The sequence below is a fragment of the Plecotus auritus genome (genome assembly GCF_963455305.1).
Source record: "Plecotus auritus genome assembly, chromosome: 6".
Classification (NCBI taxonomy): domain Eukaryota; kingdom Metazoa; phylum Chordata; class Mammalia; order Chiroptera; family Vespertilionidae; genus Plecotus; species Plecotus auritus.
In genome coordinates, this window is record NC_137773.1 from 113,082,748 (window position 1) to 113,097,154 (window position 14,407).

The 14,407-nt window shown below is 45.2% G+C and overlaps 1 long non-coding RNA gene across 1 annotated transcript in view; it reads right to left on the bottom strand.

The window, feature by feature from the left end:
- LOC308249821 overlaps nt 1–9,936 on the bottom strand; it is a 92,535-nt gene extending 82,599 nt beyond the window's left edge. Inside the window, exon 1 of the long non-coding RNA XR_013960779.1 lies at nt 9,816–9,936. This is a non-coding gene — a long non-coding RNA (uncharacterized lncRNA). The remainder of the gene's footprint in view (nt 1–9,815) is intronic.
- Nucleotides 9,937–14,407: the final 4,471 nt, after the last annotated feature.

Sequence of the window (14,407 nt, forward strand, 5' to 3'; positions counted from 1 at the left end):
CTTATCCCAGCAAATGCCAGCAACAAGTACCTGGGGATTAATACAAACTACAACACCAACTAATATTGAGTGAGGCAAGGGAAAACAGAAGCACTAAACAAACAAAAAAATAAACAAAAGAAGAATAAGCAAAACAATCTCACAAAAAAGCATAAAAATTCGATATAATCTACATTCAAGCAAACAACAACAAAAGGACAGAGAGAAAATCAATTTTTTGGATAGTTAAGACAGCGAAGAGAGAGGTGTTTATGGACTTGGAGCAGGGGATTGGAGATTAGATATATAAGTAGGGTGAAATTTTAAAAGGGGGTAAACAGAAAGAATAGGGAAAATCTAAAGCAGGAAAGGGGTAAGATAAACAGGACACTGAAAAGGGAAAAGTGAGGAAGAGAGTGATGGCATAAAGGTAGATTTGAGATAGAGTAAAATGATGCTAAAGGAAAGATAAAAATAGAATGTAGAACATTAATCCCAAAACAAAATGAAGAGAAAATAAAATGACACTTAAAAAAAAAAAAAAAAAGAAAAGATAAAATAGCAGTAGTAATAATACGGATTGAAAATAAAAATGTAATAATTAAAAAGGTAAAATCAAGTGAGGAAAAAAATTAGTTTCTTGAGTAAAAGATGCAAAAAAATGAAAATAAAAAAATAAAAAATAAAAATAAAATGTGGAGTAGTGAAGGTCATTCACTTCCTCTGTTGTTCTGTTTGGCACGCCTGTTTCTCAGTCCGGACAGTATTGCAGTTCCCTGCGTTCCACTGCTCTTCAGTGATGTAAGCCAGTCCTGATTTTAAGCAGGCGGTGTGTCTTAATTCGTATTCCTTTATTTTTGATTACACAAGAGTCAATTTGTGATTCAGCCCCTGGGTGGCAGTGTTTCTGGATTGACTTCCGGGTTTATCTATGGCCTCTCTAGGGAGTGTTAGAGCCTTCTTTCCCTGTGGCACTCACTACCGGTTTGTGGGAGTGGGCTGCCTCAGAGCTGGCTCTCTGATGGTCGCTCCCCGCTCCGATCCCCAGGTTCCAGAAAAACAACTTTCCCCTGCAGTCTCCCAGGGTGTCCCCAACTGGGTGAACCTATGAATTGGGCTTAGTAATCAGAAGCAAGAATTTCAAGAGGAAAAAGCCCAAGTGTGCGCACTCCGTGGCTGCGCGTAAGTCTAGCACACCCCTGAAATTCTTAGGGTGTCCCTGCACTTCAGATCAAAATGGGTTGCTTTTTAGAGAGCCCTTCTGTTAGCAGCTCTGAGGACCCCCTTCCACATTCACAGATCACGCCAGCCCCAGCAGCCATCGATTTTTCTAGGCACAGACTTCCCTGGTCCTCCAGCTCCCGCAAAACGCGCGTTCCTCTCTCGCGCTGGGACCAGAGACCTCACCTTATCCCAGGCGAAATCTGACCTTTCCGTGGTGGAGTGTAGAGCTCCTCTGAACCCCTGTGTTTGCGCCAATTGGGGAGCGTTGTTCTGGGGCTCACAGCTGTTCCGTGGGTGCCGCAGTTGTGGATTCTCAGGCTTCCGATAAGCTCCACTTTCCAGTTCCAGATGGCGGCGACTCCGCGTCCAAGCCCGCAGCTCCGGGAGGGGACTCAGCCGCAGTGGGAGCTGCCAGGTCAGGGGAACCCCGTCTAGCAGTCTCCCACCTTCTTCTGGAGTTCAGCTGTCCCCCAACTTGCCAACAAACACTCCTAGTGCGACCCTCAGCTGTTCTTTCTTTCTGCTCCGGGACAAGGCTCGGAACACGTCTGTCTATTCCGCCGCCATTTTTCTCACCCCCCTCATTGGCTTTTTATTGTAACAACAGCTTGAACTCAAATTAACCTCTAGATACAATCAGCAGGTAAGCATCCTTGAGAAAGCACATGCTTCTACAAGGTCGGATCTAGAAGACTAAACATGGAGATTCCAGAAAAACACCCCAGGGGCTCAGACTTGTTTGGAAAAGTCAAGGTCGGGGCTGCCACCTTCAGCAAGGTCCCCCCAAAGGCCCCTGACCTTCCGGAGAATCCTCCTTACAGACTTTCCAACCAGGTCCCGTGCTTCCCCACATCAGCCGACTGGGCAGGTGTTTCCCCACTTCCTCTGTGGAGAGGCAAGGCATTTCTCTGTTCCTCTGACATGTGGTGACTCCAGAAGACTCCCTCACAGCTCCCAGAAGTCAGTCTTTTCCCAGGAGCGTCTGCCTGGGTGTGAGATTGCCTTTACCCCACCTCGGACTTTGAAGGGAAAAGGCCTAGAAAAATGACACCCCTTGAATCTCCTGCATGTCCAATAAACTGTGGCAGGTGGCCAGGCCTGAACCCTCTTTTCAACATTTTGGCCAATTAGGTAGCCTTTGGAAAGGAAAACACACAGAATGTGGGGTGCACTGCGGGCAGGGGGTGAGTCTCCACCCTCAAATCCTCTTTAAAGCTCCCTTTTATGCTGCACCTTGTAGCATGTGGGCGATTTGGAAGTCACTTTGAAGATGCCGATGCCAATGGGTATTGGTTGGGAGCCAAGAGAGGTGGAACAGCCCCAGGGAAAGAAGAGTGAGAAGACAGAACCTGTAAAGGGAAGAGAGAGGTAGGCATGGTCCCTTCCTCATTCCGGTTCTTAGTGACCATTAACTCACGTACACGACTGAATGTATTACACTTAGGTTTGGGTTACCCCCTCAGGAAGCCTGTGCTACAGTAATGACATTACATAAGTAAGTAAACATACACACATACTAAAGAAACGTGAATTCCGCAGAAATCCTGAAGAGGAGCAGCCGAGGCTGAAAATTAACATCAAAACAAAGCAAAGCACACAGTGTGCACAGTTGGATTGATCTACTCTTTGGAGGTGGTCAAATGCACCTATTAGGAAGTCAGATTGAAGCTGTTATTTGAAGAACGGTGATGAATTATTATCTGGAAGGTGAAGTCGGGGCTAACCACAGTTGCTAAGTGGAGCGGGAAATTGCCCAGAATGTGTGGGGGCAGATGTGGGGGAGTGGTGATGCGTGTGCTGTGAGGTGGGTGCATGCATGCATTGCCGGGTTGAGCACTGAGGGTGTGAGTTTAGGGGCAAGAACCTGTGAGTCTCGCCAGGTTTGAGCTGAGCAGGTATGTAATCAGCTTTGCAAAAGAGCATGGAAATGGAGCAGCAGAGAGACCATTTGGACCTCCTCCCACTGAGTGTGTGCTCAGACAGTGGGGAAAACAGGAAGAATAACTCCTTAAGATGCCAGAAAAGAAGAAGGCCTTAAGAGGAAAACCAGCAAAATGGGCAAACTTGGAGCAGAGGCTTAAGACTTGGATTATGGAGCAGTGCCAGAGTGGCTTATGTGTGTCAACCAAGCTTATTCAATGTCAGGCCACAGTGTTTGCAAGCAAAATGAATATTGTTGATTTTACAGGAAAAGCAAAATGGTGCTTCAGTTTCGTGAGGAGAGAAGGGTTGGCCATGAGAACATGAACCAAGTTAGCTCAGGAAATGCCATCAGTTTATGAGGATGATCTCACATATATAGACAGGAACTCAGAAGACAGAAGTGATACAGTAGAAGTTGGAGAAAGTGATATGTCTGGAAGTAACAGTGATAAGAAGAGAGAAGTGATGCAGCAGAAGCTGGATAAAGTGATAAGCTGCATAATATCATAGTACTGGTATGTAGACATTACCTGCGGTGATTACTAAATAAACGTGTGTTCTGTTTTATGCTTAAAATATTGATTTCTTAATTTTGGGTTGGAAAAGTGGAGGGCGTCTTATACATGGAAAGAAAAGGTAAATCCCAGTGGTGCAGAGGACGGAGGCTAGCATCAACACTCCGATGCTAAAGAATGTGAGATGCTGTAAGCAGCTTTTCCCCAAGGTAGGGAATGGGATGCTCATACTTGGTTACATTCAGAGCTGACACGTTGTGACGTTTGCTCGGAAGGTGTGCGTGGCAGCAGGTATGTTATTAAACACACACAGTATCTAGTATAATTGGACGGTAACTCAATCCTAGGCAGAAACAACACATGGGCACTAACCACAGAATGAATGTTAGCATTACGCAAAGGACACAGACATCACTTTTAATGAAAAAGTGTCCAGAGCATATAAACTATTAAAAATGTGTCTCTTCGGGACCACGGATACATTCAAGAGAGAGAAGAGAGTTTGCATTTTCTGCTTTCCCCTCTTGGCGCTGTTCTTATTGAGAAGGTAAGGGTGGTGCTGCTTTGCGGGAGAGCGCCGTTCACAGGAGAGGCCCGCTGTGATGAATGGCTGGCGAAGACTCATTGACAGTAGGGTTTGCACTCTGTGACTTCCATGTTCTTCCAGCACAATTCGGAAGAATCTGTTTTATTTTTTGTTTTGTTTTTGCAGTCCCAATGCAATTTTCCTAAAAATTAAATTAGAAGTTAAATGAAATAGACTCATCATCCAGGTAAACAGACAATGCCTCTGCTCTGGTGATTGAAAATCACCCAGGACTTGCTGAGTTCATCTTGAGCCGTGAAGCGCTCACCAGGAAAATGCGGCTCATTTCCCCAGAGAGCTCAGTGCGTCTCAGCGGCCTGTGGCTCCTCACAATTCCTCCTCATGTCCGGGGACACAGCGGAAACCACAGAACCCTGAGGCCCTTTTCTCAGAGGAATGACTGTCCCGGACAATGAGCCCCTGCGAGATGGTCCAGAGAGCCCGTCACCGCTCAGGTCCCATCAGGTGTGACTGCCAGATGAGCCATGAAAGCAGAAACGCTGCTCTGATGTCACAACAGGTCACGTTCCCCAAAGAACTCCGCGGCTGGCTACACTTCATGTTACAAGTAGGAGCACTGAGACAGCAAAAGAGTGTTTCCCAGCAGGGCCCGATTTCAGGCCTTTCCCTGTTCACCCACATCCATCATCTGTCCTGATGACAGAATCCTGTGTCCCGAAGGTTCCACACTCCAGAGCACCACTCTATCACAAACCATAATTGTTACTATCAACTGGTAGCTACCACTTAATTCAGAAAGAGGGTTATTCTTCTGTTGACTTATTGAAGACATTTAGGGGAAAAGTTCATACGTTATCTTCTAATGCAAAAGAAAACATCAAATATCATGTTTTCTGTTGCCCATTGTTTTGAGGCATTTAAAAATATTTTAATTGATTTTTAGAGAGAGAGGAAGAGAGGGAGGGAGAAGAAGAAACAGCGATGTGAGAGCAAGACCTCAATTGACTGTCTCCCACATGTGTCCTGACCAGGAATCGAACCAGGAACATTTCGGTGCATACCCCTAACCAATTGAGCCGCACCTGCCAGGGCTGTTTTGAGTTATTTGAATGAAGTGTTTTCAACTGTATAGTTTAAAATAGGTTTACTAAAGTGGGAACTGTTTTCTTAGCTTTAATGAACTTCCCAACTCTTCAAAATTAATTCTGCTCACCACATTCCAAGGGATTTGCCTCATTATCTTCTCATTTAAATCACCTTTCCTAGCACACCATTTAATAAGGAAAGGTATACAGGAACTGGCAGCCAAGACTCTGTATTCATCACAGGCATTTTTAATTTGACTAACATAATAAATCTTATTCATGCCAATGTCGCCATCTATTAGAGAAAGTAATAAGCCATCAACCCTTCACACACAGCGCTGCAGTTATTATTCACACGCTATAGAACCCTTATTTGTTTATTGATATCGAGGTTGTCAAACCCACTTTTGCTTAGAATATAAATATTCACATCCTAGGATGTATTTCAACTTACTTTTTTATTTCATATTTTGGCTCTATTTCAGGTTATTTTTTCAGACAGGAAATATTTCAACATAATAATCTTTTGACATCACAAAATATCCTCACTATTTTTAGAAAAAAACATATTAAAGTCTATTACATGCAGAAGTGGGAACACACATCACACATGCTTTGCTGAATAGAGTTTCACAAAGTGTCGGGAGTTGGGGGCCTCATGGGATCTGAGTTACAGTCCCCACAGCACAACCACACCTCAACTCCAACAACTTAATTCATTTTCCCATTTGTGGGTGTCATTTACCCAGGATCACAGAGGCTCTGCGCTTTTGGGGCTGGTTTATTTTGCTCAGTATAATGCTTTGGGATTTTTTGTCATTTCCTGTAGCATTCATTGATTCACATTTTCTTTCTCCAAACACATCCCCATGTTTCTATTGTAGTCTTTTTGAAAAATATATTATTATTTATTTCAGAGAGGAAGGGAGAGGGAGAGAGATAGAAACATCAATGATGAGAGAGAATCATTGATCGGCTGCCTCCTGCACACCCCACACTAGGGATCAAGCCCGCAACCTGAGCATGTGCCCTGACTGGGAATCGAACCATGACCTCTTGGTTCATAGATAGATGTTCAACCACTGAGCCATGCTGGTTGGGCTAGAACCCGTTTTTTTAAGGTAAGAAGTGTAATACTTCAGTCAATTGTTTTAGATGAAGTCAAACACCTGTGATATCTGAAGGTTTCCAAAACATTGTTATGAGTGAACACCCACGCTGTGGTGAAACAGCTAAGGTATTTATAAACATCACTGTAGCCTAGACATAAAATTAAATATAGACCCCCAAAATCCACAGTCAGGGAGGTGACACAAATGATGCATTAAAAAAGCAAAACATGCACAAAAAAACACAAATGGCAAAATAACCCCCTCATGAAATTCTGGAACTTTTTGCCTTTCTTGTTGGGCACATTGTTCAGCTTGATAGTGAATGATGCAGAGTACAGTCACAATGGCAATATCACATTCTTATGTCATCAAGAACTAAGCCACTAGTTTAGCGCGGCAGCCAAGTGACAGAAGGCATGAGATACGTTCCTGAGTCACTCCAGAGGGCCAGGGAAGCCATGTGCTGCCACAATGCACCAGAGCTCAGCATAGTCATTGTTCACGACTCTTTCTAAAACCAGGCACCATGTCATATAGAAGCAGAACCTGAATTTCAACCCAAATGTATTATTTTGAAAATATCTGCATTTACATGTTATTAGTATTAAAATAGCATGAAGATCTAAGAAACATTAATATTATAAACATATATGTATACACCCACACACTTTTGGAATATTTTTGAAAATAATCTTTGAAGGAAACCAAGATAACGATCTTAATCTCTATAAAACATGTTTATGTATCATCAGTGCCACAAAATGAGTGGATTCTCCTAAGACTGAGGCCAACATTTCCAAAAGAGAGAATATTTGGAAAAGAGGGAATAATTATAATTCTAAATCCCACAATTATATCACTTATGATCCAAATAAATTTCAAAATCAATTTTTCTGTCTCTATTTTTGGATAAGAAATACCCTCTCTATAAGTAAATCTTAGGATATAGAACTATGTCATAGCCATTTCAGGGTTCTCTATCACACATGTCATTTGAAGAACTAAAATAAACTCTTACTACTATGAAAAATGTAAATATCACAACCACAAACAATTAGTATGATTACCAGTGAAATAATCTATATATTTGCAGAAATAATCACCCGGATACCTTATGGAATAACATACTGCTCACGGGGTATATTTCATCTTTGTCTTTGCAGTTTGCCAGTAAACTAGTTAGCTCCTTAAATATAATATTATAATTTATTACAGTGTTAAAATGTCACAGAATACATAAAATCTGTGAACATATTAACAGAAACTATAATATTTCAGCTAATAAGCATTGAAAATGCCATAAAATGTCATTCTAGTGAAAGAAATTTGTGTAGAAGTTATTACATGTCAATTGCTCTAAATTTCCAATTATTGTAGTTGAATCTCAATGATAAAAATTTAAGTTTTCTTCATTTTGATGACTAATATGATTTACATAATTTATACATCGTGACATTTTGCTTGTTATTAATGGAAGCAGAGTAATATTCTGACACAAGCATTTCATGTGTGGAAATACCTCTTTTTAAATGTCTTTCCTGAGACATATTGCACACTGCCTGACTAGGATCTGGTGGGAGAACCAGTATGGTGCCTTTAAAATTGATCAAGCTAATTCCTTCTCATTTTCAGGCACTAATGTAAATAGAAATGTAGGTTCCAACAGGAAAGAGGAGCTGTCTGAAGCAGTTGTATAAAAGAAAGAACTCTTACCATTTGCAACAGCATGGAGGGACCTGGAGAGCATTATGCTAAGTGAAATAAGCCAGTCAGAGAAAGACAGGTATTACATGATCTCACTCATATGTGGAATCTAATGAACAACATAAACTGATGAACAAAAATAGACCCAGAGACATAGAAGCATGGAACAGACTGTCAAATCTCAGAGGGAAGGAGGGGGAGGGTGGGTGGGTGGGAAGAGATCAATAAAACAACTCATATGCACACATGCATAACCCATGGACACACGCAATAGGGAGGTGAAGGCCTGGGGTAGGGTACGGGGGCTGGCTGGGAGAGGTCAATGGGGGAATGGGGGACATATGTAACACGTTCAACAATAAAGATGAAAACATAAAAGAGAGAGCTGTGCGCATTGAAATACATGACCCACGTGTCCAAAGACCCCGCCTGCTGGCGAGGAGGGAGCACAGCTGTGGAGGGGGCTCTGCCAGGTTCCCAGGGGGTTTTGGCCCCCCGGCCTCCCCAGGTGGCCTGGGTGCAGGGCCAGAAGGGATGCAAGTGGAGGCCAGGAGCCCTGCTGGCGGGACGGGCCTCCAGCCTGCCCCTCGGGACACTGGTTGAAGAGGGGGGCTCCGCAGGACTAAGCTACACCCCGACTGGGAAACCTCTAGCAAGGTGAGGGACACGGTCCATCAGTCTCAGAGCCCACGGCCTCCTGGGAGTGTCCCCTCTGGGAGGAACTGCACTTTGGATGAAGAAGTCGCACGGCTGGGCCCACAGCTCCGCGAGCCCAGCTCTCCAGAGCCGCCCATCTCCCCTCCTGTCTCTTGCTCGCCTCTCTCTGCTCCTCACCTTGTCTGTATTCTCAGATACAAGGAAGGGGGTCTCGTGTGGTGAATCAGAACACACACTGGGAAGTGAACAGTACACAAGGACCATCCACAGGGAAGGAGGGTGGAATTCAGCAGGAACGGAAGTCCCGCTTTCTCCTCCAAAGGCCTGTTTCCTCACAGACCTGGGATGATGATGCTGCCTCTGGGCAGACTGAGTGGTCAACCACGTCTGCTTGGTCCGGGACTGAGGGTGAAGCTGCCTCTGCGGGGCCTCATTCTGCATCTGGAAACTCTTTCATCTCTAACCTCTGGCACTCAAACCGTTTTACCTCGCAAGTTAACAACATGAGCAAAATGAACAGAAAGCACAGCAAAGAAACATGTTCCACTTGTGACCCAGGGATGTGGCAAGAATATTGTTTCTCTAGTAAAGTAACTAGAAAAACGTATGGAAATGTGAAGGATTTCACTGCAAAGTACAACTCTCTAAACATGAAACAATGTTCCTTCCAGAACTGAGAAATCAGGCGTTGTAGTCAAAGGGCTGTTTGATGCCTTTAAGAGCAGCTGCATACTCAAAATACAGGATCGGCTGCCTAGAACACGGGCTCGGTGAGAATATAAAACTGAAGAACAGAGAGGACTAAAATGCTGGAAACCCTTGAGCCCAGAGCGGCACGGAGGTGCCCTAGCCGTGGAGGTTAAATGCGCAGCTGCAGCTCAGGACGAGGAGAGGGGGGAATACTGCAATAGACACAGGCTGGCAGCATATCAAAGTCGAAGATCAACGTCAGTGCAGAGAATCAGGAAGTTCTGAGCATCCCACACAGAACACACGCAAAGCAGCCACGCTGGGGCGCATTCCATTTTGTCTGGTTTACACCCACAGGAAGAGCCAAAGGAAGCCTCACCTTCAGAAGTTCCCAGGGTGCCGCGTCAGCACAGTCGTCATCCCAGGTCTGTGAGGAAACAGGCCTTCGTAGGCGAAAGCATGCATCCACATAACATGCAGCAGCACTCCTGGGTCAGAACCGCAGAGATGTGAACACGGAGCTGTGTTCTAGCGTCTTACAGACTCTCACACCAGGACTTCCGTTCCTGCTGAATTCCACCCTCCTTCTCTGTGCCTGGCTCTCGTGTACCGTTCACTTCCCAGTGTGTGTTCTGATTCACCACACGAGACCTCCTTCCTTGTATCTGAGAATACAGACAAGGTGAGGAGCAGAGAGAGGTGAGCAAGAGAGAGGAGGGGAAAATCAAGAAACATTTGAGAAGTGAGGAGAAGAGAGGAGAGGAAGAAAGGGTGCATGTCTTCACTGTGATTTTTAGTTTAGTAGAGGAATAAGATACAAAATGCATTTAATTAAATAATTATGTTATAATAAACCTTATAAAGTACATAACAATATCTTGAACTAAACTATTAATTGTGTGTGTGTATTTGGTTCTGTTTCATAAGAGGCCAGAGAAGACGTTTTGTGAATAAAAAATTAGGATGAATCCAAAAGCAAATATTTTCCCAGTCCTGTGAGCAGACTCTGTATATAGAATAGCTGAAATATCATGCATTTTAGAGCCCAGGATAAGAGAATGGCATTATTTAAGAGAAAACCGTGACACAAATAAAGTTGATGAGATGTCTGACATTTTCCAAACCCTCTTTTCTGACTCTCAAATTATGGGGCATATCTAAAGTCACATCCAAAATGCCAACTAGCTTAAGCTGGCTTGGCTCAGAGCGTCAGCTTGCAGACTGAAGGGTCCCAGGTTCAACTCCAGTCAAGGGCACATGCCAGAGGTGCGGGCTCGATCCCCAGTGCAGAAGGCAGTCAATCAATGATTCTCTCTCTTCATTGATGTTTCTATCTCTCTCTCCCTCTCCCTTACTCTCTGAAATAAAAATATATTAAAAAAAAAACGCAAAACAAACAAACAAAAATGCCAGCTATTTTCTGGAGCTCATGGCAATCTGGGGTTGACTAGGAGTCCAGCCGCATCACCATGGATGTACCCCGCTTGCACTGCGGGGGGCGCTGGTCTGCTGGAATCTAACCAGCAGGGAGTGAGTTCAGGCAGCCACCTGCTCCGCACCCGGAACGCCTTGCTGCAAGCCTGAATCCTCGCCCCCTTTTCTCTTTGGATCCAATGTTTCTCCTCTCATATTTCACGACTTGCCACAGCATCTCTGTACGGACTCCCCAAATGCTGTTTCCAAGCCGGACGCGCCCTTGAAAGTCAGCTGCAGTAACAGTTCCAGCCCCCCCCCCCCCGCCCTGTCCCTCCTTCTGTTCCCACATGGGGGTCTCAGGGTCCTAGCTGAAGAGTCCAAAACGGAGGCGCGGTTTCCGGGGCCGCAGAGGGGCGGCCTTTGCATTGCGCCTCTTCCGCAGAAGGGCCCTAAACCGCACGTTTTGTCAAGTTTAGCTTTTCCAGAACTCTGGAGATCACCCAATGCCTGCGTTCCTGGGAGGGGTGCCATTCAGGCGTCTCTGCGGAATTGGGGACACCTCTGGGTTTGAGCCCCTCTGTCACCGCTGGGAGGCGGCCCATGGGAGCGCGCTGAGCATTGTGGCAGCTCAGGCCTCCGGGGCAGGAGGACCAGGCCTGGGGCCAGGAAGGCCCGTGTCCACAGCTCTGCCACAGTCTCACCTGCCGCACTGCAGCCACACGGCCCTTCCAGGGACCCTCCGTGTGTCCTCAACACTATAGCTGCCTGTGCGGACAGCAGCCTGCGCGGCAGAACATGCGGGAGAAGGCTGTGAGCACACAGCTGAGAGCAAGGCCCTGCGGAGACTGGGTGACTGGAACCAGCAATCAGTGGCCAAGATTGAACTGCAAAGGCCGCTTCCCCAAAAAGAGCGCGCAGGTCGCTGAAAACACCTCATTCAGGAAGTATCTAACACTTTAGAAAGACGTCTTATTTCAGTGGTCAGACAAAAAAATCAGATGAGTGCTTTCTTAAGAAAAAAATAATAGCGATTGAAATTCTTGTTCGGGAGAGTAAAGCTAAAGCAGTTCTATGATTGAAATGCAATAATCAACCCGCTAGGAAACTATTTACTATGCACAACTACAAGGCTGCCTTCATGCTAATGGGCGTAGGTGTGTGTTCATTGCCCTAACAGCGTCCCTCATTCCCTCTTTCCCTCACGTTGCCCTTCGCTCATTGCTCCTGGGCCTGTGTCTAGCAAGACACAGCGAATTCTCCAGCACATGTCCATTTTCTCGGGCAAGAGCAGGCCTGGAAATCCCTGGCTGGGAGCTGGGGCGAAGGGACCCAATTAACCGGCGTTCTCCAAATTATGACTTTCACAGCTCAGGGCACTTTGACTGGCGGTTTCTCCTGCTGAGAAGGACTCTGTCTTTCTCACCGTCTGAACTTGGTTTCAGTAGCTCAGCTTGGAAATCACAAGGCTCTTCACATTTCTAATCACCCAGGTACCGCTTTACCTTGGAAGTGACTTAGTTTTCTTCATGTTTCCGCCACAGGAACTTGGCTGGAAGATGCAGAGGAAAGGAGACCTGCCTGCTCATGCTCTCTTTTGTGGGGAGTAGAAGAGCAGGAGGCGTGGCCAGCACACGGCTGGTCTCCATGACAACACCTGGTATCTCTCCACAGGGCACATTCTCCCTTGGCCAGGTGCCTTTAAGGGCCGTTCTATACATGAGCCGGTCGGGAGCTGCTCGGCTGGGGGATTGTAATCTAGAAGAAAATTAGTAAGAGAGACTTTGATAGAAAACATCTATAAAACCCACTGGTACTGACGACGTCCTTATTTTTAAAAATAAAATTAGTTTTGATTTTAAAATTCATAGGTGTAACTGACTTTTCTATTATTGGAAATTACACAGATAAACATTTAGATTTCTGCTGAGTATCTATCTATCTATCTATCTATCTATCTATCTATCTATCTATTTGGTACTCTATACGAGATGTCTCTGATTTTCTTTTTTTGTTTTAATATATTTAATTTAATTTTTCTATCACCTTTAATCCCCTCTATGCCCCCTACCTCTTCCACCCATCCCCCTTCACCCCGCAATCACTACACTGTTGTCCATGTCCATGGGCTCTGTCTCCTTTTGCTCAATCCTTCCTCTTCCTACCACACCCCCTCTCCCTGAGCTCTGTCTGCTCTCCAGCTGTGATTCTGTACTGGATGAAAAACCTGTAGTACATCTACACAATGGACTCCTACTCTGTTGTAAAAAGGAAGGGACTTTTACCCTTTGCAACCGCATGGATGGACCTGCAGAACTTTATGCCAAGTGATATAAGCCAAGCTCTTCTTATTTTCAAAACTTAGTCTCAGAGCCTGCACTTCTTTTTTAAGTTGCTGCTTAGATTTCTCCATTGCCCTGTGAGTGGGTCAGCCCTCAAAGGACGCAGGGTCACTTGTCCTGTTTTATGCCACAGCTCTGCCAGCTCCTCGTCCCTGCTGCTGTTTTATCTCTAGGTCCTCGACCCTGTAACTGTTAGTGCTTCCCTGGCTCCATCTCTCCTCTCTCTCCATTCGGACTCTTTGATGCCACCTGTACAGCAACGGACGCTGATCTATTTCTTCAGCCCTGCCTCTGGAGGGCCTCACAGTTATAGCTGCATATTCTTTCATTAACAATGTTGAGTGCGGCTTAGTCAGACACTCTTGTGTTGTTCTCATAACACTGAATGATGAACATCAAAAAGACCCCGTGTATAACCAGGAACTCTGGGAAATTGTCCATCACCTGTTTAGCACTGCAGTGTCCCTTAGAAATGGAGAGTTATAACCGACAGACAATTCCAGGGGCTACACATGCATATAGCCTCCCCATCACCAGGGTCACTAACCAGAGAGCACATTTGTCATCAAGGATGAACCTACATCGACTCATCGTACTCACGCAAGGGCTGTCACCGACCTTCCTGTATTGGGTTCAGATAAATGTGTAATGATGTATTTATCATTATAAAATCATACAGAGTGTTTTCAATACTCTAAAAATACCACTCTTTGTGTTTTTAATCATCACCTGTATTTTTCCATTGATTTTTTTAGAGAGAGTGGAGGGAGGGGGAGAGACAAAGAGAGAAACATTGATGTGAGAGAGACACATCGATTGGTTGCCTCCCACACACATCCCAACTAGGACTGGGAATAGAGCCTGCAACCCAGGAACATGCCCTTGACCGGAATAAAAGCTGAGACCCTTCAGTCCGCAGGCCAACGCTCTATCCCCTGAGCCAAAAAGGCTTGGGCTCTTTCCTTTTCTTTCTTTCATTCTCACCTGAGGACATGCTGAGAGAAAGAGAGAGAGAGAGAGAGAGAGAGAGAGAGAGAGAAGTGAACCTGCAACCAGATGTGTGCCCTGACCTGGAACTGAATGGCAACCTTTAGGTGCCCAGGATGACATCAACCCACTCCCTCTGGCCAGGCTGACAACCTCACTCATGAATTTAAAAAACAGCTCAGTGTTAATATTGTAAAACGGAAGCTACAGATCCCCATGGATTTTATAA